The sequence below is a fragment of the Crotalus tigris genome, unplaced genomic scaffold (assembly GCF_016545835.1).
Source record: "Crotalus tigris isolate CLP2741 ecotype Arizona unplaced genomic scaffold, ASM1654583v1 scf7180000018884.865410, whole genome shotgun sequence".
Lineage (NCBI taxonomy): Eukaryota > Metazoa > Chordata > Lepidosauria > Squamata > Viperidae > Crotalus > Crotalus tigris.
The window spans coordinates 391,468-416,520 of record NW_024097256.1 but is presented as its reverse complement, the minus strand read 5'-3'; the positions used below and the strand labels follow the sequence as shown (position 1 = coordinate 416,520).

The 25,053-nt window shown below is 41.4% G+C and overlaps 1 protein-coding gene across 3 annotated transcripts in view; it reads right to left on the bottom strand.

Annotated features, from left to right (window-relative positions):
- Positions 1-1,645: 1,645 nt before the first annotated feature.
- PAFAH2 (platelet activating factor acetylhydrolase 2) overlaps positions 1,646-25,053 on the bottom strand; it is a 55,826-nt gene continuing 32,418 nt past the window's right edge. The window contains exons 11-13 of one of the 3 annotated variants that reach the window (XR_005558403.1): positions 21,993-22,106; positions 5,475-6,048; positions 5,010-5,361 (exon numbers count right to left, since the gene is read on the bottom strand). The gene's annotated coding sequence lies outside the window, so the exon portion shown is untranslated. Of the gene's footprint in view, positions 2,303-5,009; positions 6,049-21,992; positions 22,107-25,053 lie in introns of those variants that run through there. The other 2 variants (XR_005558401.1, XR_005558402.1) reach the window with 2 other exon arrangements.

Sequence of the window (25,053 nt, the reverse complement as noted above, 5' to 3'; positions counted from 1 at the left end):
AGGGAGAAAACGAAGTGCAACAAATAAGTTACCATATAGTTGCATTCAAACTTCAAAAGCATAGTTTTGTTTAGGTTCTTCAAATGTTTATTGGCTACATAGCAGAATTCACCTCTTATGTGATTAATTAGGCTAAGCTGCAATGTGTGAACTCAGTTATTATGTACTTAAACATATTTGCAAAGGAAAATTAAGAACCAAGAATCCGCATATACACAAGTTGAATTTGTTAGCAGTTTCAATGAATGTTAAACACACTTTTTGTATCATATGAGTGAAGCTGAAATGTGAAATCTGTCAGACATTTTGTCTTGGGCATTATGTATTGTACAGACTTTAATTGATTTAATAGCAACAGAAACAAAAAGCAATAAAGGATTAAAAATGTTTTAAGAGATGATTGTGGTGTAATTTTTCCATTTTTTCCATTAGAACTAGATGGAATCACAAAATGTTTGCAGCACAATAAATATATTAGATTTAAGATGCCCCATATTTGTTCCACAAAAGATTGATGAGACAGCCACTTGACTTAAATCTCCCGTTTCATTCAACCTGCAGCACATTTGTTCTATGTTCTTAAATCAAGCATGTTTAGAAATTGTTTTGGTTCATTCTTGGAGCTTTCAAATAGAGAGTATCAGAGAATTCAGTTCTGGCACAATGCTGATGCTAGAGAAATTCCTTTACTGAATGAGTTCTTTAGAAACAACAGCAAAATACATTTGAAAACTGATTTAAATTTTTCAACAAGAGAAGCTTTAAACTGGTTTTTCATCACCCTACCCTTTAGGGTAGGAATCGTAGGAGCTGAAATCCAAGACATCTGGAGGAGATTAGATCAGGGTAAATAGTTCTAAACCATTGTTTCTCAACCTTGACAATTTTAAGGCATGTGGACTCCCAGAATTCTGGGAGTTGAAGTCCACATGCCTTAAAATTGTCAAGGTTGAGAAACACTTTTTTTTTTCTTTACAAATCACTTTACTCTGCTTTTCAACCCACAATCTTTCTTAACATTTCCCTGATTCATAAACAATAGAATTGGAAGAGACCTACTGAAGTGATGAGACCCAGATCACAGCATCCTTAACAGCTGGGTGTCTAGCCTGTGCTCAGATAGATCCAGCTAAAAACTCTGATTGAGACATGTCAAACACACGGCCCGGGGGCCGGGTGCGGCCCGCGAAGTGGTTTCATGTGGCCTACGAAGCCATCCTGGAAACAGTCAGGGAACGGCCCCCGCTGCCTTGGCCTTGGCCCAGGCTGGCTGGGAGCCAATGTACAATTTTGTGGTGGCCATCTAGGCTGAAATGCATTCAGTCTTAGCTCCACAAGGCCGTCTGGAAACTGTGAGGAACCAGTCTCTGCCATGTTGGCCCAGCTCCCTGGGTGCATGGCGGGGAGGTGTCACTCTTTGTGAGGAATGAAGAAATGCACCATCGCCTGGAAGTGGCCAGCAAATGGCCCTCGTCTACTTCACATATCCGGCTTGATGGGCTCTGCCCTGGTCCCACCACTTTCTGCCAGAGACCCTCAGATCTGTCCCACTCCTGCCCAGGCCCCCACAGGCATCCTTGACGCGAATGATGTAGAGCTGGCCACGTCCACCCAGTAGGCCACCCCCATTCCATCCACGCCCACTCAGTAGGCTACATCCACCCTGGCCACACACACACCCCCGAGGGCAACTGCAATGCTGATGCGGCCCTCAATGAAATTGAGTTTGACACTCCTGCTCTAACTGATCCCATTCAAAACTGCTCTTATTTTTACACTTTTCCTAATCTTCAACTGAAATTTTCTTTCCTATAATTCGCATGGGAGTAAGATTACTTGGGGGAAAAATTACTGTGATTTTTGCACAATAGCTTAATGAAGATCTGAAAACCCTGACCTTCGACATTTTTAGTAGCAACAGTGAAGAAGGAATCTGAAAATAACACAAATTTGGGTGAAAAATGAAAACGTTCGGTTTTCCCTTGTGTTACTTATGTGTATGTTTAAATGTGCTTCTCTCCAGGGAAGGCTTTTGCCTTGTTGCTTTTCAACAGGTGCTGACAGAATATTTGTGGATTTGAAATATAGGAAGTCATACCTGGAGGTACTCTGCAACTTGGCATCAAGCCCTTCCATGTGTTCTGATTGAAATTCATAAATTGCAGCTAATTGACAGGAAAGTTGTTAGGCTTCATATTTTAACATTTATCAAAATATCGCCATGAGCTTCCAGGAGAAATTGCTTTTAAAAAGATCCATCTTGGATGGAAAGGTCGTGACAATTGTCAGCATAAATTGTTCACTGCAAATATAAAGAGAATAAAGTACACATGTCAGGCTTCAGAGGGCAAATCATACTGGCTGCCACTACAAAAAGTACAGTTTCAACTCTATTGTGGCACATCCATTAACTATTTTTTTGAAGTTTTTCTTTTTTCAGCACTCTTACACGAAAGATTTAGGCTGAGAATTAGTCCTGATTATTTCATGCATGTTATTTTAGAATTAAGAGTCTGACTGAATTCATTCCTACAAAAATCGGTATTGGATACCACTTAAACATGTGTTTAAGCAATTCCATGCACGAAGCTCACTTAGGTCCCATTAAACTCATTGGTTGTTAAGATCAGTTGCATCAGTCTTTCCTTAAAACTTATCCAATCATATGTGAACATTCAAAAGATTCTAACATTGATAATGTATGAAAGTCAATAAATAGATTACTAATTTTCTTCCAGTACTGAACAGATTTATTAGAAATGTATTAGAAAAAATAGAAATGTATTAAAATTTATTACTAAAATTAGAAATTCATTAGAACAAAATATTTAGTTTTCTAAATATGTATATTTATATATTTTTTTCCCAAAGTTAATTACAATAATCTTAAAACAGTCCCAAAGCAATCCATTATTAGGAAAAAAAACATATTTGGAGGGAGTTAATAGTTAGGACAGGCCATTATAACAGAGGTAGCTATTGACAGTTTGGACCAGAATTTCTGTTGCTAAGCAAGCTGGTTATTAAATAAGTCATGCCCAATTTTACAACCTTTTTTTGCCATGGTTGTTAAGTGAATTGCTGCAATTGTTATGTGAATCACATGGTCATTAAATGAACCTGGATCCCCACTGACTTTGCTTGTCAGAAGCCAGTTGGGAAGGTCACAAATGGTGATCAGGTGCCAACCTCTCCCCCCCACTCCAGAACAATGTTATAAATATATGCTGGTTGCCAAGTGTCCAAATTTTGATCATGTGACCATAGGGATGCGGCAGTGGTTGTAAGTGGGGAAACCACTGTTTTTTCAGGGCCGTTATAATTTCGAATGGTTGCTAAATTTCCATCCTTCCGAGGTCGGTAAAATGAGGACCCAGATTGTTGGGGGCAATATGTTGACTCTGTAAACCGCTCAGACAGGGCTTTAGAGCAGGGCTTTTCAACCAGTGGTACGGGTACCACCTGTGGTACATTGGCACCTGGCAGGTGGTACGCGACCATCCTAGAAAAGTGGTAGGGGGGAGGGGAATGAGCTGAACTGGTGGCAGCACCACACAAGCCTGAGTGACTGGAGCTGCAGGGCTGTCAGGGCTCAGCGGAAGCGCCAGGATTAGCGCCAGGCTCCAGTTGTAGCTCGGCACTGATCTCGGTACTTCTGCTGAGCCCAGAAGAAGCGCCGATCAGCTGGAATGTTGCAACATCTTCAGGGTCTTGTGATTTACATTCAGATGCTTGCCAAGTGATTCATATTTATGACGGTCACAGTGTCCCAGGGTCACGTGAAGTGACCAAAACCTGCTGCAACCACCCAGCAAATGGGGGGAATAAAAACCAAACATCCCCCACCCCACCCCACCCTCACTGCCAATCCTCAACAGAAATGCTCACAACAATGAAAACCTTGGACAGGAGGAAGAGTGCCGCCAGGCAGGCAGGCAGGTGTCTGGCTCGGCTGTGGCTTGGGGGGCACTTTTTTCAGTGCCATTGTAACTTCAAACAGTCACTAAGCGAACTGTTGTAAGTCAAGGACTACCTGTACTTTATCACTTTTTTCCTTTTTGGGGGGGGGTCATCAAGTTTTGGGCACCTTGCTAGGCGACTGGTGATACTCGGATATTGCCATATCCTAAAAGTGGTACAATGGGTGAAAAGGTTGAAAAGCCCTGCTTTAGAGCACTGTGAAGCAGTGTATAAATACTATTGCTATTATAATTCGAGGACTACCTGCAAATGGCACGGCATCATTAGAGCTAATATCTTATGCTTCTATTGTGTGAACTAGACTGAATCCACAACTCATGTATTCCAAGTGTTTGGACGGAAGCAAGTTAATTTTGCCAAGCCTATGGCATTTTAAGACGGCTGTAAATAATCTGTAAATTGTTGGCTCTTAAACTTATGTTGCATTGAATGAAACTGACATTACTTCCTTCCATGTGTCTCTGATAACGGGTTATTTATTTTTATCCTATATAAAATTCAGCAAAAATCTGGATTTCTCCTGAACAAATGACCGCCAAAGAAAAAAGCACCACTGACCCATTATATAAGATAATTTTTAAAAAGATTTTCTTTTCTACCTCATCCATTGAGCTTTATCAAGATGATTTTTATCTATAACAAAAAACCCACGCTAAATATTTTCAACAAACCCATTCTTTTATTAGGGGAAGTTAATATTGTGACAAACCAGGATAAAGCATTCAAAATACGTATTACTTTAAAACCGGGGAATTTTTCTTTCTCTTCCCCATTGGATGTCTGTTTCCATGGAAACAGCACCCGGCAACCAAACATTTTTTTTTTCAGATGAATACGCTGAAATAGATATTTTTCACAAGCAGCTATTTACAGCCAAACTACATAGTATTTCTGATATGGTTCAGCTGTTTCACTGTCAATATGACTTCCTATGGCAGAATTCATCCTTTTTACTTCTCTGTTAGATTTATATTCTGCCTTTCCTCAAGGAGGTCAAAGAAGCTACTATGGACCCCAAAACAACAGTCTTTTTTTAAATAAATATTTTATTAATTTTCTAGTTTTGCAATCATAAGTATTTAACAAACAACAGCCGAGAGAAGAAGATGCCATCTTGAATGAAATCTCTGCGATCACTGCCACAGAGGCCAAACCTGTAGAGTTTCGGGGAGGATTTGATCCTCCGTTCTACCAATCCAGCGAGAATCTCTCCGGCTCTCGGAAGTCTCAGTCGGTTGCTTCAAACATCGCAGGGCAGCTTTCGACCACGGAGGCCTTGACGTCTTTTCTGGACCAATACGCGCTCAAAGGCTCGTGGGATACTCCGAAGCAAGCCTTTCACAACCATTGACTGGTCCTGTCGTGATGCCGAGGAGATTCCTGTAGGACTCCAAGAAATGTGGACCTCATCGGATCCGGGCATTTTGACCCCCAGCCCTTGCAAAATTCCTGCACACCACCTGTCTGAGATGGTATTACCTAAGACTGCCTACCTGTTTGTCAGCCGGAAGACTGAAGAGCTGTTGAAAAAAAGCAAGGGAGGACTGGAGGACAATGGCTTTCTTTCTGCTTCCCCTTTGGATGTCTTAGACAGGCTTCTTCAACATGGGGCTGATGTTCATAGCAAAGAACTGAACACGTTATCGTTGCCAAGTAGATCCGCCGATTGGACTCATTTTGGTGGTTTTCCTCCTTCTGACGAGATTCACTTCCTCCAGAATCATCTGCACCTGCTGCATAACCAGCTGTTGTTACGAGCCCTTCAAAAGGCAGCAACACGCTCTCCGAAACGGGCATTTCCTGCGGAAAGTGATCAAAGCTGCCGCCCTGGTGGAACACAACGCAGCCATGAATGACCAGCTGCGGCTCCAGACCTTGAAGCTCAGCCTTCAGGAGGAGCAGGCCAAACATTGCCTGTTCCAGGAAGAATATGATGGCATGGTGGCTCAGCTCCATAGCCAGAACTGCCAGTTGCAGCACGAATGGGAGGAGTACTACAACCAGAGTCAGGAGCTGAAGACCAAACTGGAAGACTGTTGCGATGTAATCCGAGACTTGCGGTCCAAGCTGAAAAAAATCCAACAAATGTGCCACACAGAATTGCTGCTGAGCCAAGTTTCACAAAAGTTTTCTAACAACAGATGGACTTCTTGAATAGGCAGCTGCTGGTGCTCGGGGAGATGAATGAGCTCTTTACATCAGATCACATTTCCTTTAACGTTGTACTACTTTAAATCCAGCCACCCTGTTAACAACAGAGTAATCTGGGGACAACATACATGATTGCCTACACCTTATCCAGGATACAGAACTACCCCGACCCGACTTAACCGACCCTTTGCAGAACCCCAACCTCAAGCTCTTCACAGATGGGTCCTCATATGTACATGAGGGAATCAGGGTATCCGGGGCAGCAGTTGTCTCTCTTTACGAGATCATATGGGCTACACCGCTTCCCTCTTCCGATAGCGCTCAGGTGGCTGAACCCGCGACTTTAATCCAAGCATGCGAAGGCGCGAAGGGCAGGTCTACCAATGTTTACACAGACTCTAGGTACACATTTGGAGCATGCCATGCTATTGGAGCCCTGTGGAAGCAAAGGGGCTTTTTGATCTCAGCTGGGCAGCCCATCTCTGACTCAACACTAATTTCTAAATTGCTATCAGCTATTCAATTACCCTCAACCATAGCCATTGTCCACTATAGGGCACACCAGAAAGACCACTCAGAAATCACAAAAGGCCACCAATATGCCTATCAAACTTCAACCCAACCCCTTCCCATAAACACAATGGCACCAGCTATAAGAATTGACACAGAAGTCCCCTACAAAGACTTCCTAGAGAAAGGGGAGGAAGAACAGTGGGAGAAGACAATTTGAGGCAGTGTATACAGCAGGGGTTCTCAACCTTGGCAACGTTAAGACTTGTGGACTTCAACTCCCAGAATTCTGGGAGTTGAAGTCCACAAGTCTTAAAGTTGCCAAGGTTGAGAACCCCTGATATACAGGATTCTGGCATGTTCCAGACAGGAGGCACACGGTCTCCCGTTGTCTCCTGCAATTTATATGCCAAAGGCTGTATTCAAAAGGCCACTGTGGAAGCCAGGCAATAGTAGACGCTATAAGGGGGGTCTGGTATGCACCAGGGGCTTACAGTGAAGCCACACATATAGCAGGAACCTGTCAAAACCTGTCAGGCCAGCAATGCCACCTCAAAGAAAGCCATTCATATAGGGGGAAGACCATGGGCACAACGGCCCTTCGAAAACCTACAAATGGATTACAAATGAATACCAGTATGCCCTAGTATGCAGAGACAAGCTAACATACTGGGTGGAAGCCTTCCTCTGCCACAGCACTAGAGACAGCTAGACGACATCTTAAGGATATTGCACCAAGGTTTGGAGTGCCTAGCATTCCAGATATGGACTGAGGAAGACACTTTGTGTCCCAGGTCCTTACCCATGTGTTCCAGGCCCTTGGCATCACCCAGAATCTTCACGTACCCTATTCTCCAAGCTCCTCTGCGGGTACCGAAAGGATTAACAGGAAGGTCAAGACTCTTCTGGGTAAGCTCTGCCAGGAAACATACCTAATGTGGCCCCATGTCCTACCCATCAACTTGTTCTATCTCAGAACTAGGCCCCAATGGGACATGGGCATTTCCCCATTTGAATTGCTTTTTGGTTGCCCACCAGACACCCTGAAAGATCTAGACCCACACTCCCTAAGCCTAGAAAAGGGGGATGTGGTTCTTTCTGCTTACCTCGCAGCCCTGCACCAAAGACTCCGCGCCCTTTGGAGACAGAGTGCCCTAACTCAAATATTGCCATTGGAAGAAGCCCTTCATCCATTTGAACCAGGAGATTGGGTGTGGATAAAGTCATTTACCAGAACCTCACCATTACAACCTAGGTGGAAGGAGCCTTTCCAGATCCTGTTGACTGCATAGACAGCCATCAAAGTTGCAGAGAAGAAGTCCTGGATTCACTGGACTCACATAAAACCAGCAGTTCTGGACCACAGCACGAACCCTGCAACAACACCCAAAGTACCACCAGTACAACTCCAAAGGGACCCTGAGACCAAGGAGTGGACACTAAAGACTCTTTTTGAAACTAAGGAAAATAGAGGGAGGAACTGTGAAGAAATAGCAGAGAAATATTGTTAAAATTTATTGTATTATTGTATGCACGATCGGTGTATCAGGACTTTTAGAACCTAACCTGCTACTAGAAAAGGGGAAGATATGGGAATATTTAGCGCGGGAAGTACTAAATACGATTAACTTCTGCCTGGCAGGGGGAAGGTCAAGGAACGACATTCTCACAACATGCCTATTAGACGTGGCATCAAGGCCACAAGTCATAATCAATAACACTAACCTGAATAATTTCTCTATTGAGACTACCTTCTCCACTATTTTTTGACTGGGGTGCTAATTCAGATTACAAGGACCAGAGCACGTACACCTTGCAAATAGCTACAGTCACCAGATCAGCCGCATGCTTCCAATTAGCCAGACCCAGGGTTCCTAATTTTCAGGATCTCAGTAATAAGAAACTGATCTTAACCATACTGAGATCATCCCCTTCTCCTTTAGCCACGTAAAACTCCCCCAGGACTGGTGGTTCTTATGTGGGTTAAAGCAGCGGTTCTCAACCTGTGGGTCGGGACCCCATTTGGGGTCGAACAACCATTTCACGGGGGTCGCCAAACAACGCAGTTCGCCATTTTTCCCCCCTTTTCCTTAGCTGTGCTACTCACTTTTATTCTATTGGCTTTTGAAAGCCAATAGAATAGACTCTCTTGAATAGAGTCTAATTCTATTGGCTTTCAAAAGCTAATAGGAATTGTCCAGGCTGTCTCTGCCCTTCTGAGCCCGCCAAAAGTCCCATTCTGCAAATGGTGCTGTAAGTTGTCTGCAGCGAAGGCGAGCTGTCTGGAAGTTTCCACCCCTCCCTGCTGAGCAACTACTAAAAATGTAAGTAAAATAGGGCCAGGGGTGGGAGGTGGGAGGCCGGCGGGCGCAGGGAGGGTTGCTGGCGCACGTGGGGCCCGGCGGGTGCCTCACCTCCCTTAGGCTGGGCCAGCTGGTGGCCCAGCTGGTGGTCAGCCTGCGCCATCTCTGCCGCTTGCCAGCTACGCTTCGGCCGGCGCAAGGGGCGGCACCACGCATGCGCGGCGCTCCCGGGCAAGGAAAGTCCTCGACTTACGACCAGTTGGGTAGTCCTCGACTTACAACCGGTTGGGTAGTCCTGAACGTACAACTGGTTGGGGGTCGTGGCATTAAAAAGGTTGAGAACCACTGGGTTAAAGGCTTATTCTTATTTCCTAGCAAATTCAACAGGAGGGCCATGTACCCTAGGATGGCTGACTATGGTAATGCCTTCACTGCAGAGGCGACAAAGGAGAGCCCTCCAAATGTTAACCCCAGATTGTGACTCAAAGACTCTACTGTTAACACAGGCAGAATATGCAGCATTAGCGGTCTCCCTAGTAGGGGTTCCAGCCCTTGTGGTACATAATTCCAGAAGCCTGAGCAGCCTGGCTTGTTTATTGGCAAAAAGCTTAAATTTGACCTCCCAGGCACTGGATGCCTTATATCAAGAGCTGAAGCAGGTTAGGGAAGCAACACTAGAAAACCGAGCAGCCATTGATTATCTGCTGTTAAGGCATAATCATGGATGTGAAGAATTCAAAGTCCTCTGTTGCTTCAATTGGACTGAAAGCTCTCAGCTCATAGAGAGCAACATCCAGCAGTGCCTGAGGCAGTGGTTTTCAACCTTTTTAACGCCGCGACCCCCAACCGGTTGTAAGTCGAGGACTACTCAACCGGTCGTAAGTCGAGGACTACTCAACTGGTGCAGTACCGTTTGCAGAAGGGGACTTTTGGCGGGCTCAGCAGGGCAGAGACAGCCTGGAGCATTCCTATTGGCTTTTGAAAGCCAATAGAATTCAAGAGAGTCTATTCTATTGGCTTTCAAAAGCCAATAGAATAAAAGGGAGTAGCACAGCTAAGGAAAAGGGGGGGAAAATGGCGGACAGCCTTGTTTGGCGACCCCCGTGAAATGGCCGTTCGACCCCAAATGGGGTCCCAACCCACAGGTTGAGAACCACTGGCCTGAGGGAACTTGCACAAAACATTGGATACGAAAAAACACCTTTTGACTTCTTATTCACACTTTTTTCATAGTTACCAAACCTGCATTGGCTAAAAATGCTCATTCTAAGAGCAATCACAGCAGCTGTGGGTGCGGTTCCTCCTCTGTTGCCTTTGCCAATGTATACCACCCTGTCTTAGTTGTCAAAAGGCTTGTCTTTCAACCGTCCCAAAGCACAACAGAAAGGGAAAAGGAGACTTTTTAAAAAAAAACTCTCAGTGAGTTAAAAAGTTTCAATAACCCAAAAGGTATAAAACTCATTGTACTCACCCTTCTGATCAGCTAGCTAGCCCCAAACCCTAACGCTGTGTCACTATGGTTTTTGGCTTCTGAAATAAAGGTTCTATTTTCTGGCAGCTCACTTCTGCATCCATTTTTTTCCCTCAGCGATGACAATTTTGTCCCAACTGGAATATGAACTGGAGAACTTTCTTTCCACAGTCCCTAATTAGACTGCAAGGCACAAAATGTAAGCTCAAGCTAACAAGCTCAGAAAGTCCTTTGTATTATTAATGACTCCTTCTGATGAGATGGTTAAATGTTTATTTCTGGACCCTCGTCTCAAAGGGATGAATTCTCTTCACAAAGACTCCCTCATAGATAACATGCCTCGTAAGGAAGATCATTTGCAATATTGATCTGTGGTTGTAGGAATTAAGGGTCAATCCTGCTGCTTTAGTTACATGAAAGCTTAGACATTCATTAGCTTCTGAATAACAATGCTTTTGAGGGGTCAATCCTACACTTTGTGTGATGCTTTCTATGATATTGGTAGGGGAGGACTATCAACATCATAGAAAGCCAACAAGGGAGGATTCAATCTTGGCAATTTCATAACAGGTGGATTTCAACTCCCAGAATTCCCCATCCAGATATGCTGGCTGGGAAATTCTGGAAGTTGAAGTCTACCTGTCTTAAAATTGCCAAGGTTGAGAAACACTGAATGGGAATGTAATGCAGGATAGGTGCTTTTTCTTCCTAATACCTAAAGAGGTGTATTCGAAACATGGGTGCCAGGGGCTAAGGCAGTGGTGGCGAACCTATGGCACGGGTGCCAGAGGCAGCACTCAGAGCCCTCTCTGTGGGCACGCATGCCGTTGCCCCAGTCCTAGGCCTTCAACTGGGTTTTATAAAACCTTTTCGCTTTAGGCCTCCGCCGCCATGTGCAAAAAAAAAAAAGATTCAATCAGTCAATTTCAACTTCTCGCGGGGGAAAAAAGATCTTGCAAAGTTGGAATTGATTGAATTTTTTAGTCCCACCCAGTCTGCCGTTACCACCGCAGCCACGCCCACCCAATGGGCCACACCCAGCCAATGGGCCACACCCACCTTGCCCTCGACAATGCATAAGTGGGTTTTGGATTGCAGTTTGGGCACTCAGTCTCTAAAACAGTGGTTCTCAACCTTTCTAATGCTGCGACCCCATAATACAGTTCCCCATGTTGTGGTGACCCCCAACCACTTATACATCACTGGGTGCCAGGGGCGTGGCCAAAGAAAAGGGGAAAAAATGGCAGACAGCCTTGTTTGGTGACCCCCGTGAAATGGTTGTTCGACCCCACATGGGTCCCGACCCACAGGTTGAGAACCACTGCTCTAAAAGATTCGCCATCACTGGGCTAAGGCCTTACTGAATGATCTTTGGTAGCTAATGGTTACCAGCTGGTTTCAGATCATGTCTTTCAAATGGATCAAAGGGGATGTCTTTATTAGAATCTAAATATTACAGAAAAATAGATGTTTGGAGCAGGAGGCATGCACCTTGTAGTTAACTATCCTTGTGCTAAAAAAGCCAAACGAGCTGGCAGGTTTGCTTTTGAGCTGAGACTTTTTTTTCTTGAACTATGCATAAATTTAACTTCATTCTTTATACAGTACGGATCCTTTTCTTATTAGAAGCTACAGCAAAAAAGCAATCCATATTTTCATCTGCAGTAACCTTTGAAGAGGAGTGAAGTATGGAGGCCTCTGTTCTCCTTCTTAGACTCTTTGTCAGCAAGTGTCGGCAAGGTAGGTCAAAAAGTAAAAATAGTGCCTGTGGCTGCACAATCAAAGCCTTGCTCCTGTTTAACCTGTGTCATGTGCACAGCATAAGTAAAAAAGAATGAGGCTTTGATTGTGCAGTTGCAGCAACCACCTTTATTGACCCTCTCCCTCTCCCTGGACACCCCTCTACCCTTGGCTTTTGTAATAAATGTAAATTTAATGGTGAATATCACAATTTCCTTGGCTACCCTTGCTAAAAGTGTGTCTCTTTTTTTCTCGATACTATGTTGTTCCATGTCCTTGTTATGATTTTATTTCTTTATTTTTATTTTATCAAATCTAGATGTCCATCAACCTCCTAACATGGAGTCTGGGTAGCAAATAGAGTGAAAACTCAATTAAAAGAAACCATTACTTCTGTTTTCTGTTAAAAACAGACGAACCTAAAAAACATTTCCCTATCAAATTCTGCATTACTACTTTAACAATGTATTTAGCACAGAATACAAGCAAAATATTTTAAACAAAGAGAAAGTATGTGTGCACAATCTTGGAAAAAAGGCAATTACATCTCATGCATAGGAACATGAAAAATAAGACGAGTTGTAGTGCTTGTAATCCTTTCAGCAACAGCTAAAACTTTCCATGTCCTTCAAGCATCAATTTCTGGATGCATGAAGTACATTCTACATAGCATTAAATCAACGCAAGGAATTCAGATTAATATAAAACAGACACCTTTCTCCACCATCCAGGTATTTATAAACACTATCAAAGCCTTCAGAACAATCCCTTGAGTTTTGAGCTTTGTCAGGCATATGCCACTGGCTGTTACTCAGTTTTTGAGACACGCATTTACATTTTCTATAAAGCTTCTTACTCTTTGAACCTAATTTTAACTTCCGTCTTATTTCTGTGGCGGGGATGTATTTTGTTTTTCATTCATCAAAGGCTGCAACTAAGAGTGAATGACTTCAGCATAACGAGGCAGTTAGAATAGTCTGCCCTTTTACATGTTTAGCAAGCAGACTTTTTTTTTAGCAGAAATAAAATAGGTGTATTAAGGTTATTTGAGGCTACTGCTGCTGTCCTACTTGTTTTCCACACACACAAAAAAAGAAATCAAAGCAGAAAACCATGTTAGCATCTGAGGTTGCTTTATCAACAAATTTTGAAAAGGAGTGCAAAGATCTGGGAGGCTTGAGGTAGCCTGCCTAAATTTATAATAAGCAATTATTTTTGTCTTTTCCACAGAAAATACTTTATGCATCATGGGTTTCCAGCATACCTTGTACCTTTATTTCCTAACACTAAGTGATAAAGTATTCAGATGTGATTCTGATGTACCGGTATAAGGATAGCTTTCAGCCTCATTGCAGGAGAGATTGTTCAAAACATTATGAGAACAATGATTTATTATACAAACCAAAAATATTTTTCTTTTCTTCTCGCTATTTCAAATTGCTTAGCTGATTTTTTTTAGCTGATTTTGCAGTTGAACAAGAGATAACATTTTAAATGAATAGAATTTACTGAATGGCTAGCCAGGTCATTATCATAAATTTCATAGCTAGGTTGGCTAAACATGTGCTTATTTTAATAACGGTATCGAATTTGAATGTTTATTCTAGATTCTGTCAACTGTCTAGGGAATATATATTTCTCATACATCATCTTCTTCCTCTCTCTCTTCCCTAAATTGTACATAAAATATGTACAGCAAAACATTTCAGATTATAGACATATATTTTGGCATCACTTACAATTTGAGCCTAGTGATGTATAAAAAATAGTCAAATGTCTTTCTTGCTGACGAATTGTTACTCAGCAAAGAAAGCCAAGAGATTTTTCATCTGTTACTGTTAAAGAAAAATGAGTATGGCTAAAAATAATGGTGAAAAGAAGTGAATTAAAATTATATTGAGATGAAACATGCGCTATGTTGTCCTACCAGATTTTATGGGGAACTGGAACTTAGAGAGGGCTATAAAACACTATGAAATGGTATATAAATCTAAGTGCTATTTCTGTCTGTCTGTCCGTCCGTCCATCCATCCATCCATCGATCCATCTCTAGCATATCTATCTATCTATCTATCTATCTATCTATCTATCTATCTATCTATCTATCTATCTATCTATCTATCTATCTCATCTCTCAAAACATAATATTTTTGTTCTTCTCAATACAGGTAATCCTCGACTTACAACAGTTCATTTAGTGACAGTTCAGAATTACAACAGCACTGAAAAATGTGAGTTATGACTGTTTTTCATGACCTTTACAGTATCCACACAATCAGGTGGTCAAAATCTGGGTGCTTGGCAATTGGTTCATATTTATGATCATTGCTGTGTCCCAAGGTCATGTGATCACCTTTTGTGACCTTCATACAAGCAAAGTCAATGGGGAAGGCAGATTCACTTAACAGCTGTGATATTTTAACTTAACAACTGCAGTGATTCACTTAACAAAGGTGGCAAGAAAGGTCATAAAATGGGACAAAACAAATGTCTCACTTAACAACATAAATTTTGGGCTCAATTATGGCCGTATGTCAAGGACTACCTGTATGTCTTAAATGTATTACTTTTATAAAAAGCTGAAAAAAACAAAGGTATGATATGGATTTATAGAATTGTATAACTTCTCTCTATCATATCTCATCTGTCTCTATCTCTATCAATGCATGTGACAATATGACATAATATGTTTCTATAGGTACAAGGCTGTTCAAGAAACAAGGGATTGTTTCAACAGTCTAAACAGATCTACTAAACAGGTCAAGAAACCAGGCACAATCAAGAGGCAACCCAAGGCGGTGTGCGCGCACAATATGTTGAAACAAAAACAAATCATCCCTATTTTAATCTAGCACTGTGTTTCCCAAGATTTGTAATTTCCATCTATGTAGATTTCGGCTTCTAAAATTCTTAACAACAGCCATACTGGCTGGGGAGTTGGGCTTTGGGAGTTGGCTTTGAGAGTTGTTCCACCCATCTCAAATATGTTAAGGTTGTGAAACCTTGCCTGAAGGCAAAGTTATTCAGTTCACAGCCTTATTTAAAATTTAAGAACTGTAAGAGTACGTACACATATATTATAGTAAGCCAGAATATGATAATATTGCTTTCAACTGAGTACAGCTTTCCCCAAATTGGAGATCCTCCAATTGTATGGAATTCCAGCTCCAGAATTCTCCATAATGATCATGCTAGGTAGAGCATCTAGAAGTTTGAAGTCCACATGCCCAATTGGCCCTGAGATTGGAAAAAACTAACTGCATGTGACATCCACTTGTGGATTAGCTAAAAATGACAGGAGTTACTGTGATGTATGAATCTACTGAGAAGGAGGAGAAGGAGGTCAACCCTGAATTGTCATTCAATTCTTAGAACCAGGATTACAAATGTCAAAGGCATACAATTTTCCCCAGTCATCATCTTCCCTCATGTCGGAAAATACTTTTTAGGTCCATGTAAATTTTTCCTAAGTTTCCATTTGTCTATATAAATCAAGATATGCAAAGATTATGCAAATCCATGTTACGTTTTATCACTTTGCAGATGCCCTTGAGTTCTTGAGAAATAACCTATTTGTGGACCCTAAGATACATATTGGTCATTTGGCTTGCAAGCTGCATTAGGAAATCTGATGTCTTACATTGTCCATCTGAGGCAGATCCAGGCCATCTGATCCATCTGTGGGTACACTCTGTCATGGCCATCTTGCAGTCTCCCCCTACAGCTGCTCTGTCTCCATGGCAACAAGGGTGAGGGTCTTTCTAATGGGGTTTGTAGATAGGCCTCAGACTCTACTAGCCTTTTCCCCCAGATTAGCTTTTGCTGGTTTCTGTCAACAGATGCTAGGAGCCAGGTCACTGAATGTTTAATTTCTATTAAAAAGAGCAAAAGTGTAAACTAAGGGATGTTCTTCTGTTCTTTGTTACATTTTGCTACCTTGGGCAAAATCAATGTGCTAAACAAACTGCAGATGCAGTTGACTCAAATTAAGTGTTGGCTTCTTCATCCTGCTTCAGTTGTGGTACTTTGCTCAGAAACAGAGACTGGATACTTACGACAAAAGGAAAAAGACAGAGAAGTTGTTTGCCAAAAACAAGTTTTTAAAAAATGGTACTATCCCAAAGCAGTAGAGCTGCCTTCCTATTAAATAGTGCAACAGAATACCCTTCAGCTGAATGTAGCTGTGAAATAAAACCAGAAGATCTCATGACAAGCTCAAGGACCTTCAACAACCCAACAGTTCAACTCTGAGCTAAATTATATTCTCTACTCTTTGATCTAGCAATCATCAAACTACGTATGACACATGGCTTACATATTTGTTTGGAACTACAAATCCCAAATACACAATCTTAGACAGTAATTAGGACTGGGCTTATCTATCTGTCTATCTATCTAATGTCTGTCTGTCTGTCTATCTATCTAATGTCTGTCTATCTATCTAATGTCTGTCTGTCTGTCTGTCTGTCTATCTATCTATCTATCTATCGTCTGTCTATCTATCTCTCTATCTAATGTCTGTCTGTCTGTCTATCTATCTGTCTGTCTGTCTAACGTCTGTCTGTCTATCTATCTATCTATCTATCTATCTATCTATCTATCTATCTATCTATCTAATGTCTGTCTGTTTGTCTGTCTATCTATCTAATGTGTCTATCTGTCTGTCTGTCTGTCTGTCTGTCTGTCTATCTATCTATCTATCTATCTATCTATCTATCTATCTATCTATCTATCTATCTATCTATCTATCTAATTTCTAAATTGCCCATCTCCCTCAGATCGTGATTTCCATTGGTTTATTAGGTGGGTTCAAAAGCCCTGTTGATGATGTTCAGCAATATTTGGAGAGCTGCAAGTTCTCCATTAGTGAATAAGCTACACCTTTGTTAAATACTTTCATCAAGGTGATTCTAAAAGAATTGGAAGCTGGCTATGGCTCAGTTGATCCTGGTGCAATTGGGATAAGTAGATTCAGATGTCAAGGCAAGTTTGAGCCTGTATATTGTTCTCTGGATTTCTGCAACGTGCCACAGTGAAGACATTGTCCTTCCTTTTGCCCAAGGGACTACATCAAGTTTATCTTACCAAGACAGATGGCTTTCAGTGATCAAACTAATGGTGTGTATAGTCTCCAGTGGATGATAAAAAGAGCCCCTTTCTAAACTGGGAAGATGGAACATGCTTGATTTTAATCTTTCAAATGGCAATTGTATAAATTATTTCTGATCCCTCTTCTAATGGACTGACTCCAGCTATTCGCAGGGATGGTTGGTGGTGTGTGAAGACCGTAGAGAAGGCAGCCAGCTGCCCTCTCTGGAATTCATGTCACAGTTCTGTTTAAGATATCAATTAGCAGAGAAACGAAGATATTAAAAGCTCTTTTGTATCATTATACAATTCCCCCTCCAAAGCCACTTTAACTTCAAAGGCTTCAGCAGGATCCCAACATCACTTCCTTTTCCAAATGAAGATATCAACATGCACATTTCATTCTACACTAAATCTAGGTGTGTTTAATTAGAAACAAAGTTTGTTGAATTATAAAAGCACTTACTTCTCAGAGGGGCATCTGTAGGGGACCAGAAAGTCAACATGGCAGTTGTGGTCAACCCTCTACCTTTTTTATGTGGCTCCCATATGTAACAACTAAAAAGAGAGCAAGTCATTGATTGCAAAGCTATTTAACACCCCAACTGGACACCTGCTCTTGAGTAGACACATAAAGGATTCTTCTGTAGCTTCTCAAATGAATAGCCCTCAAGAAGATTCCTTAGGTTGAGGTGGAGACACCACACCCTCTTGCATTTTCAGGAATAAATTGAATCAGCTGTTGGATCTGGTCAAAATTTGCCATGTCCCTTATTTTCAAAGGACGCTATCCTCTTTCGGAATGTCTTATTCTGTGGTTCACAAGCACACTATCACTGAGCTAAATGCCATAAAGAAGAGGGAATTAAGCTATTTTCCAAAGCACCTGAAGGCAGGACAAGAAGCAACGGATGGAAACTAACCAAAGAGAGAAGCAACCTAGAACTAAGGAGAAACTTCCTGACAGTGAGAACAATTAATCAGTGGAACAGCTTGCCTCCAGAAGCAGTAAATGCTCCAACACTGGAAGTTTTTAAGAAGAGACTGGACAGCCACTTGTCCAAAATGGTGTAGGGTTTCCTGCCCGAGCAGGGGGTTGGACTAGATGACCTCCAAGGTCCCTTCCAACTTTACTCCTATTATTATTATTATTATAAGGATCATTTTGGGTCTCTGGGTCCATCCTTCTGTTTGCTACAGGAGAAATTCTGTATCGCAGATCAAGAGCAGTCTAGCTTTCATGTGGATCCATCCATGAAGGGATCCTATTCTCTATGCAGCTAATTGGTTGCACTGGTGAACTGTTCTGCTAAGAATTGAATTTTTGTTCAATCAGAATCCACCTTAATGGGGCTGAAATTAATCGTTACAACTAATGGTTTTATCATTTGCTATGATGCTTTTAATTAGTTGCTTAGTCTGCTTCCTCTGTTTTATCCACAAAGTGGTAAGTTAAATATAGGTGTATTATACAATACAGTACATATTTTAGGACTACCATACTGTTACTAATAAAAAAATAAATAAGTCTGGGACGATACCCCTTATTCAACCATCTGAAGATTTCTATTTCCAGAAGCATTTTATAATAGGAAGTCCCGACTATAGGCCTATTTCTCATATTTATTTGGATTATCATATACTAATGCATGTGTTTAATTTCTGATGTTTTCCTATTGTTAAGAAAACTGCATTAAATGTTAATAATTTAATTCTATCATTTGGCATGGTATAAGACTAATTTTGATTAATAAGATTGCCACTTGTATGCTTTAGATAAATAATGTAAAATGAAGCATTTTACATTTATGATGCATTTTCTCCAATACTCGTTAAAAAAACAATCTGTGTTTTGCATCAACCTCATAGGAAAAACTATCTAAATCCTGTATGTGGAGAAATTGGTTGAAATAAGGGACAAAGTGACACGGGCAGAAAACATGTCTGCCAGGTGTTTTGGACTGAATTCTTAATACTAGCAATGTTGGATGGAGCAGACTAAAATTGTTTAAAATGTCAGACTGCGTAACCTTGGCAGGTAAATAAGCAATAGGTAGGTGGACAGAAAGAGGTGAGTTAATTCAAAGAGGGGAGAAACGGGGGGCATCTGGCCCAAACAAACTCCAAAATTTGGCAATGAAAGCAGTTAGACCAGGGATCTTCAAACTTGGCCCTTTTATGACTTGTGGACTTCAACTCCCAGAATTCCTCAGCCAGGCACGCGAACTGAGGAATTCTGGAACTTGAAGTCCACAAGTCATAAAAGGGCCAAGTTTGAAGACCCCTGAGTTAGACTCCTCTCTCGCCCTCATCAGATCCTCTAAGAATCCACAAAGCAGCGTTTCTCAAACTTCTGGACTTCAACTCCCAGAATTCTCCACTCAGCATGCTGGCTGGGGATTTCTAGGAGTTGAAATCCACGTGTCTTCAACTTGCCAAGTTTGAGAAACACTGCTGTAGAGTTTTGCAGAAAAAAAAATGCCAATTTTAAGGAGGTTCAAGATGTTTTGTTAAAGTTGCTGTCCAAGTACAATGTTGCATTTGATGGCTTTATCAGTAGTCTTCAGACAACATTAAGAAAGCTTAACTAAATATCAATATAAGTAGAAATTAGCCACAGATATAGATCAAGATCCAAAATAACCTGATCATATTCATCAAGATTGCCTACTGAGGGAGGTCAAAAGCAGATGACAGCCACAATGAGGTGACTGAAGCCCTGCCCCTCTGCTGCTTGCATAAATTCTGTGCCCCAACCATATGCATATATTTCTTTTCTCTCTTTTTGTGCTTGAGGCTACAGAATGAAAAGGCAGTCTGCTAAGCGTTCACGGGTTTTAGTAGGTCATCTTTGTATGAGTAATCTGACACGCTCACCAGGGCCGTTTTGTCATTCGAGACAGCAAAGAAATTGCAGAGGCAAAGAATAAAACAGCTGGAGATGGAAGGATGGATGAATGGATAGATGATAGACAGACAGGTGACAGCAAAAAATAAAACTGGGGAGAAGCAGCAGAAGGGGGAAGATACTAGTGTCCCTATTTTGAAATGACAGATGGTACCGTTAATGGAACATAAAGATTATACATGTAGTCACAGAATACACACTGAGCATTCCTAATCCATCTTCCAGTTTTGAAGCAGGACTATGATTCTATGATTCTATAATTCTTCTCTACTTAAAAACCCCCCCGAATGATTTCATATAAGCCAATGCAATTAATGAATATCAGTGCTCCTGCTATTTAAATCCAACCATTACCATACCATGACAGATTAACATACACAACATACAAATTTCAATTGATATCATTAATTATAAACCATCAATCCATTATACGCCATCACGTGATCAAAATTTGGGTGCCATTTGGACCTTTCCAGCTGGCTTTCAACAAAGTCGAGGAAAGTCAGATTTGTTTAATGACCACGATTCACTTAACAACTGCAGTAATTTGCTTAACAATTATGGCAAAACAGGTCATAAAATCAGACACTTAAGAACCGCCTTGCTTAACAATGGAGATTCTGCTCCCAACTGTGGTCATGTAGAGGACTACCTGTAAACCAAAATGGACTGGGTTCACACAACATGCTGTGCTAGAAACCAAGCTCAGGGCAATCCAAGCTCAGGCTGTCAAAAAAAAGGGGCACCCACAGATAGCACAAAGTTTATATTATTATTTTAAAAAAGAGGTGCATTCAACCTGCTTGAGCAGGGGGTTGGACTAGAAGACCCCCAAAGTACCTTCCAATTCTGTTATTTTCTTTCAAACAACATGCTATGCCATAATGCTGCTTGCTTGGCTTCCGTGTAATGCGATGTGCGAATCCAGCCATTCTAAGTCATGGCACCTACTGTATTTTAACTTTTAAAAATTCTATCCTCTCCTTACTCCTATCCCAAACAGATAAATAAAAATGGAGAAGAGTTCCAGCATTTCAGCACTAGTCAAGGAGTGGAAATATCGGTACTCCATCTGCAGACTTCCTCCCTTGCTTGGAGGTTGGGATTTTTCAAAGAGGAAAATCTTCCAACTGGAAGAAATTGTCTGTTCCAGATGTTGGGCCTTTTTTCCTTTGGCCTCTGCGCAGAGCAAATCCTCTCCCCTCCAGAGGATGCTGCTGCCTTTAAAGACCCAGGAAGACTGGCTCTGAAAGGGAGGCGGATGTTCAGGACAGGATAACGCCTTTGCTAGCAGCCATCTTTGTCTCCCTTGAGAAGGACGTTTCTCTCAAAGAAACAGTCTATTTTGGGTGTCCAAGTACTCCCCCCTACAGCTGCAAAGCCTTTCCCAGCAAACAACAGAATGCTGTATGAAAAGAAATCCTGAAATCCTGTTTGGGAACAATTGCACAGAACAACAAGAGTTAATAAGCACTTAAGGAGTTTCAGCCTTTGCAGAGACACCTCCAGGGGTAACCACGTCATCTGCTTCTGATGTTCCAATGCCCCTTCCTTCCTTCCTTCCTCCATCTTCCTGTTATGTAACCATACTGAATGGCTTCCTCTGAAGCGTGTCTCTAGCACGTGACCGCCCTGAGGTTAGATGGGGCAAGACACAACGGATTCCCTGAACAATTGTGTGGCTGTCAGAACAAATCCCCAGCAATGCAAAGGCAGACTGGAAATGGAACTTAGCTGTCCTCTAGTACAGCTAAAAAAAGAAATGACTAGACTGCCTTTTGCAGAGATGCTCCATTGTCAAGACTTGTTTTCAACTAAAATATATTTTTATTTATCTTACCTTTCTACTCTTGCTGAGGATCTGCATCCAATGGTCCATTCGCAACCATTCCTGTTCTGGAGATCTTCCACAAAAGTTCTTCCACAAGGTCTCCAACAGCAAACACACTTCAGTCTGAGGAAGAACCATCTACCTTATCAAATATTTAGGCTGCTGCTTGTTTGTTGTGGAACACAACTGTTGGTTACATTCCTTCATACTGCACAACATTCTAGAACAGACAGTTAAATGCTCCACAGCCTCTTCACTGGAGTTTTTAAGATGAGATTGGACAGCCGTTTGTCTGAAATGGTGTAGGGACTCCTGCTTGAGCAGGGGGTTGGGCTAGAAGACCTCCAAGGTCCCTTCCAACTCTGTTATTCTGTTATTCTCTTTCAAACAACATGCTATGTCATAATGCTGCTTGCTTGGCTTCAGTGTAGTGCGATGTGTGAATCCAGCCATTCTAAGTCATAGTTTATAGCTTAGCTTTTTGCATTTACCTAGCAAATTATGGTAAATTCCATTAACCATAGTTAAAACAAGCCAAACTTTAGTCCAACCAAAGCTGGGCTTTTTGTTCAGCCAGAGCCCATGAAGGCTCTACTGACCATCTCCAAAGCTAAACGGTTTGAATGGAAGCAGAACAGGGAAGGAAGCTATATGCTCTTTGGAGATAACAGCTGGCAGTTGAGTTCTATACAGTACAGGCTTAAATGTTTAAACAATGTACAAAGGAAGTCCATGTCAAATGCCCTTCAGTGGAGATAATCAGCAAAAGCTTCAGCTTCATTAGTTTAGATTGTGTTCTTCCAGAAATGAATTTATACACATTGCTCCTATGGAATCCAGAGACTTTGCCAAATTGTAAATCGAACTCTCTGGGGAAGGTGGCCCATGCAGAATCAGTTTTCCAGAATTAAAGCCCCACCCAGCAAACAGTCTTGCTTATTTTAATTACTTCTGCAATGGAAAACAATTTGCCAGATTCAAGCATTGTGTCAAGCCACAATATAGTTTGGCTTAATGTGCATAAACCCAGCTCTCTGGTTTGCAAGCCGCTTTATGGCTTAGCCTTGCGTGTGAACACGGTTAGTTACAGTTAACTCAAAATCTGTATTTAACTTACGTGTGGGGATGTTTGAGCCCTGATTGGATGAACAGGTGGCCTCAACAATAACCATTTGATCCAGTTTGATTTATTCTATCAGAACTGAATAGCCTGCACAATGTTTTGTCCCAGGCTCTGGTTGAAACAGTGGGATAGCTTAGCCAAAGCCTTCGAATCCGAGAACAGAGTTTCATTTTTATTTATTTTAGAAATGCGTAGGGCTGCTCAACTCTACAATGAGTCTGGAAGTGTACAGTAAAAGCAATCATATAATACAAATGAACCCCATCCCTCACCCCAATGCCAGAAGGAAAATAACCATTAAAAGACAATCAATCCCACGGAAGCTGCTACTGCCTCTAACCCAAACCCTGGAGAAAGCATCAGGTTTTCAGAGGTCTTTTGAACATGGCTAAAATAGGGGGCAGAGAGAAGGTGTTCCACAGTCAAGGGCTGGGATGGAGAAGACACGCTTCCTAGATTGCATCGGAAGACATTGTTTAATGCAGTGTTTCCCAAACTTGACAATTTTAAGGCATGAGGACTTCAACTCTCAGAATTCCACAGCCAGCAACGCTGGCTGTGGAATTCTGGGAGTTGAAGTCCACATGCCTTAAAATTGTCAAGTTTGGGAAACACTGGTTTAATGGATGGCCTGGAACATGGCCATTCTGCCCAATTACACAGGCTGGATAAAAGCCACAGAAGCCTGATAGTTCTTCACGGCCCAATGCCATGAAGGGTTTTTAGTTGATAACCACCAGCATTTGAATTGCACGGTGAGGAATTATACGTACGCTTCAATGCCTGTGCCTCCTAAACTAGCCTGCTCTTCTCAAGTGTATCCGATCATCCTCTAGATCAGGGGTTCTCAACCTTGGCAACTTTTAAGACTTGTGGACTTTTGTATAAAATGTTTTATAGGTGGCATTTGGATCCCCAAAAATTGGCTTGTATGTATCCTAACTTACAGCCCAAATGTTAGAGGTGTGATAGTACTGATGCAACTTACTTTCATGTTTGGTGGACCTGTAAGAAGGTTAAAGCTTTCTGGATAATGATCTGGTGGAACATTCAAAAGATTTTTAAAAAGAAGATAAAGTTTACTCCTCAACTATTTTTATTGGGTATTTTTATGGATTTAGATGTTAATGAAACTATTTTAATGTTGAATTTAATAACTGCAGCAAGATTACTTGTAGGTTTATACTGGAAGAAGGATTCGCTGCCTACTTTAGAAGAATGGATACTTAAGGTTTCTACTTTAGCGGAAATGGCAAAAATTTCTGCTTATTTAAAGGACCATACACAAGAAAAATTTATTATAGTGTGGAGAAGGTGGATAGATTATATTCAGAATAAATATGGAACTTTAAAGTTCCATTTATTTTATGATTAAAGGTTATAATTATTATTTATAGATTCTTATAATATTTGATTTATAGTAGATTTGTTTATATTATTATTATTTTTTGTTAAGTTTAGAGTGAGTTAAGGGTAATGTATGAATTTGTTTATTGTATAGAAATTTTTTTTTTGTTTTAAAAGTTATATATTGTGTTAGTTTTGTTTATAATAACCCTGTATCTTGCTCTGGGAAGTGGGGGGGGGGTAGGGAGGGAGGGGTGGGATTAAGTATATATAGAAATATTAAAGTATGAAATAGATGGAGTAATTTAGAGGGAGGTGCCGCTCGGGTGTTTCCCCTGAACTGTATCCGAAGAGGGATAAGAGGGGAGGAAGAGGGAAGGAAGGAAGTTGGAAGGGAGAAAGGGATGAGGGGAGAGAGGAGAGGAGAGGAGAGGAGAGAGGGAGTAGGGAAGGAAGGAAGGAAGGCTGAGAGGGCGGACGCAGTCGGGGGGGGGAGATAGACGAGCGACACCTAAGGTCTTATTTTAAAGGTATTTTTCTCATTTTTTTAGTTTTATGTATAGTGTATGGAGAGAATTATATGTATTGAAAATTTAAATA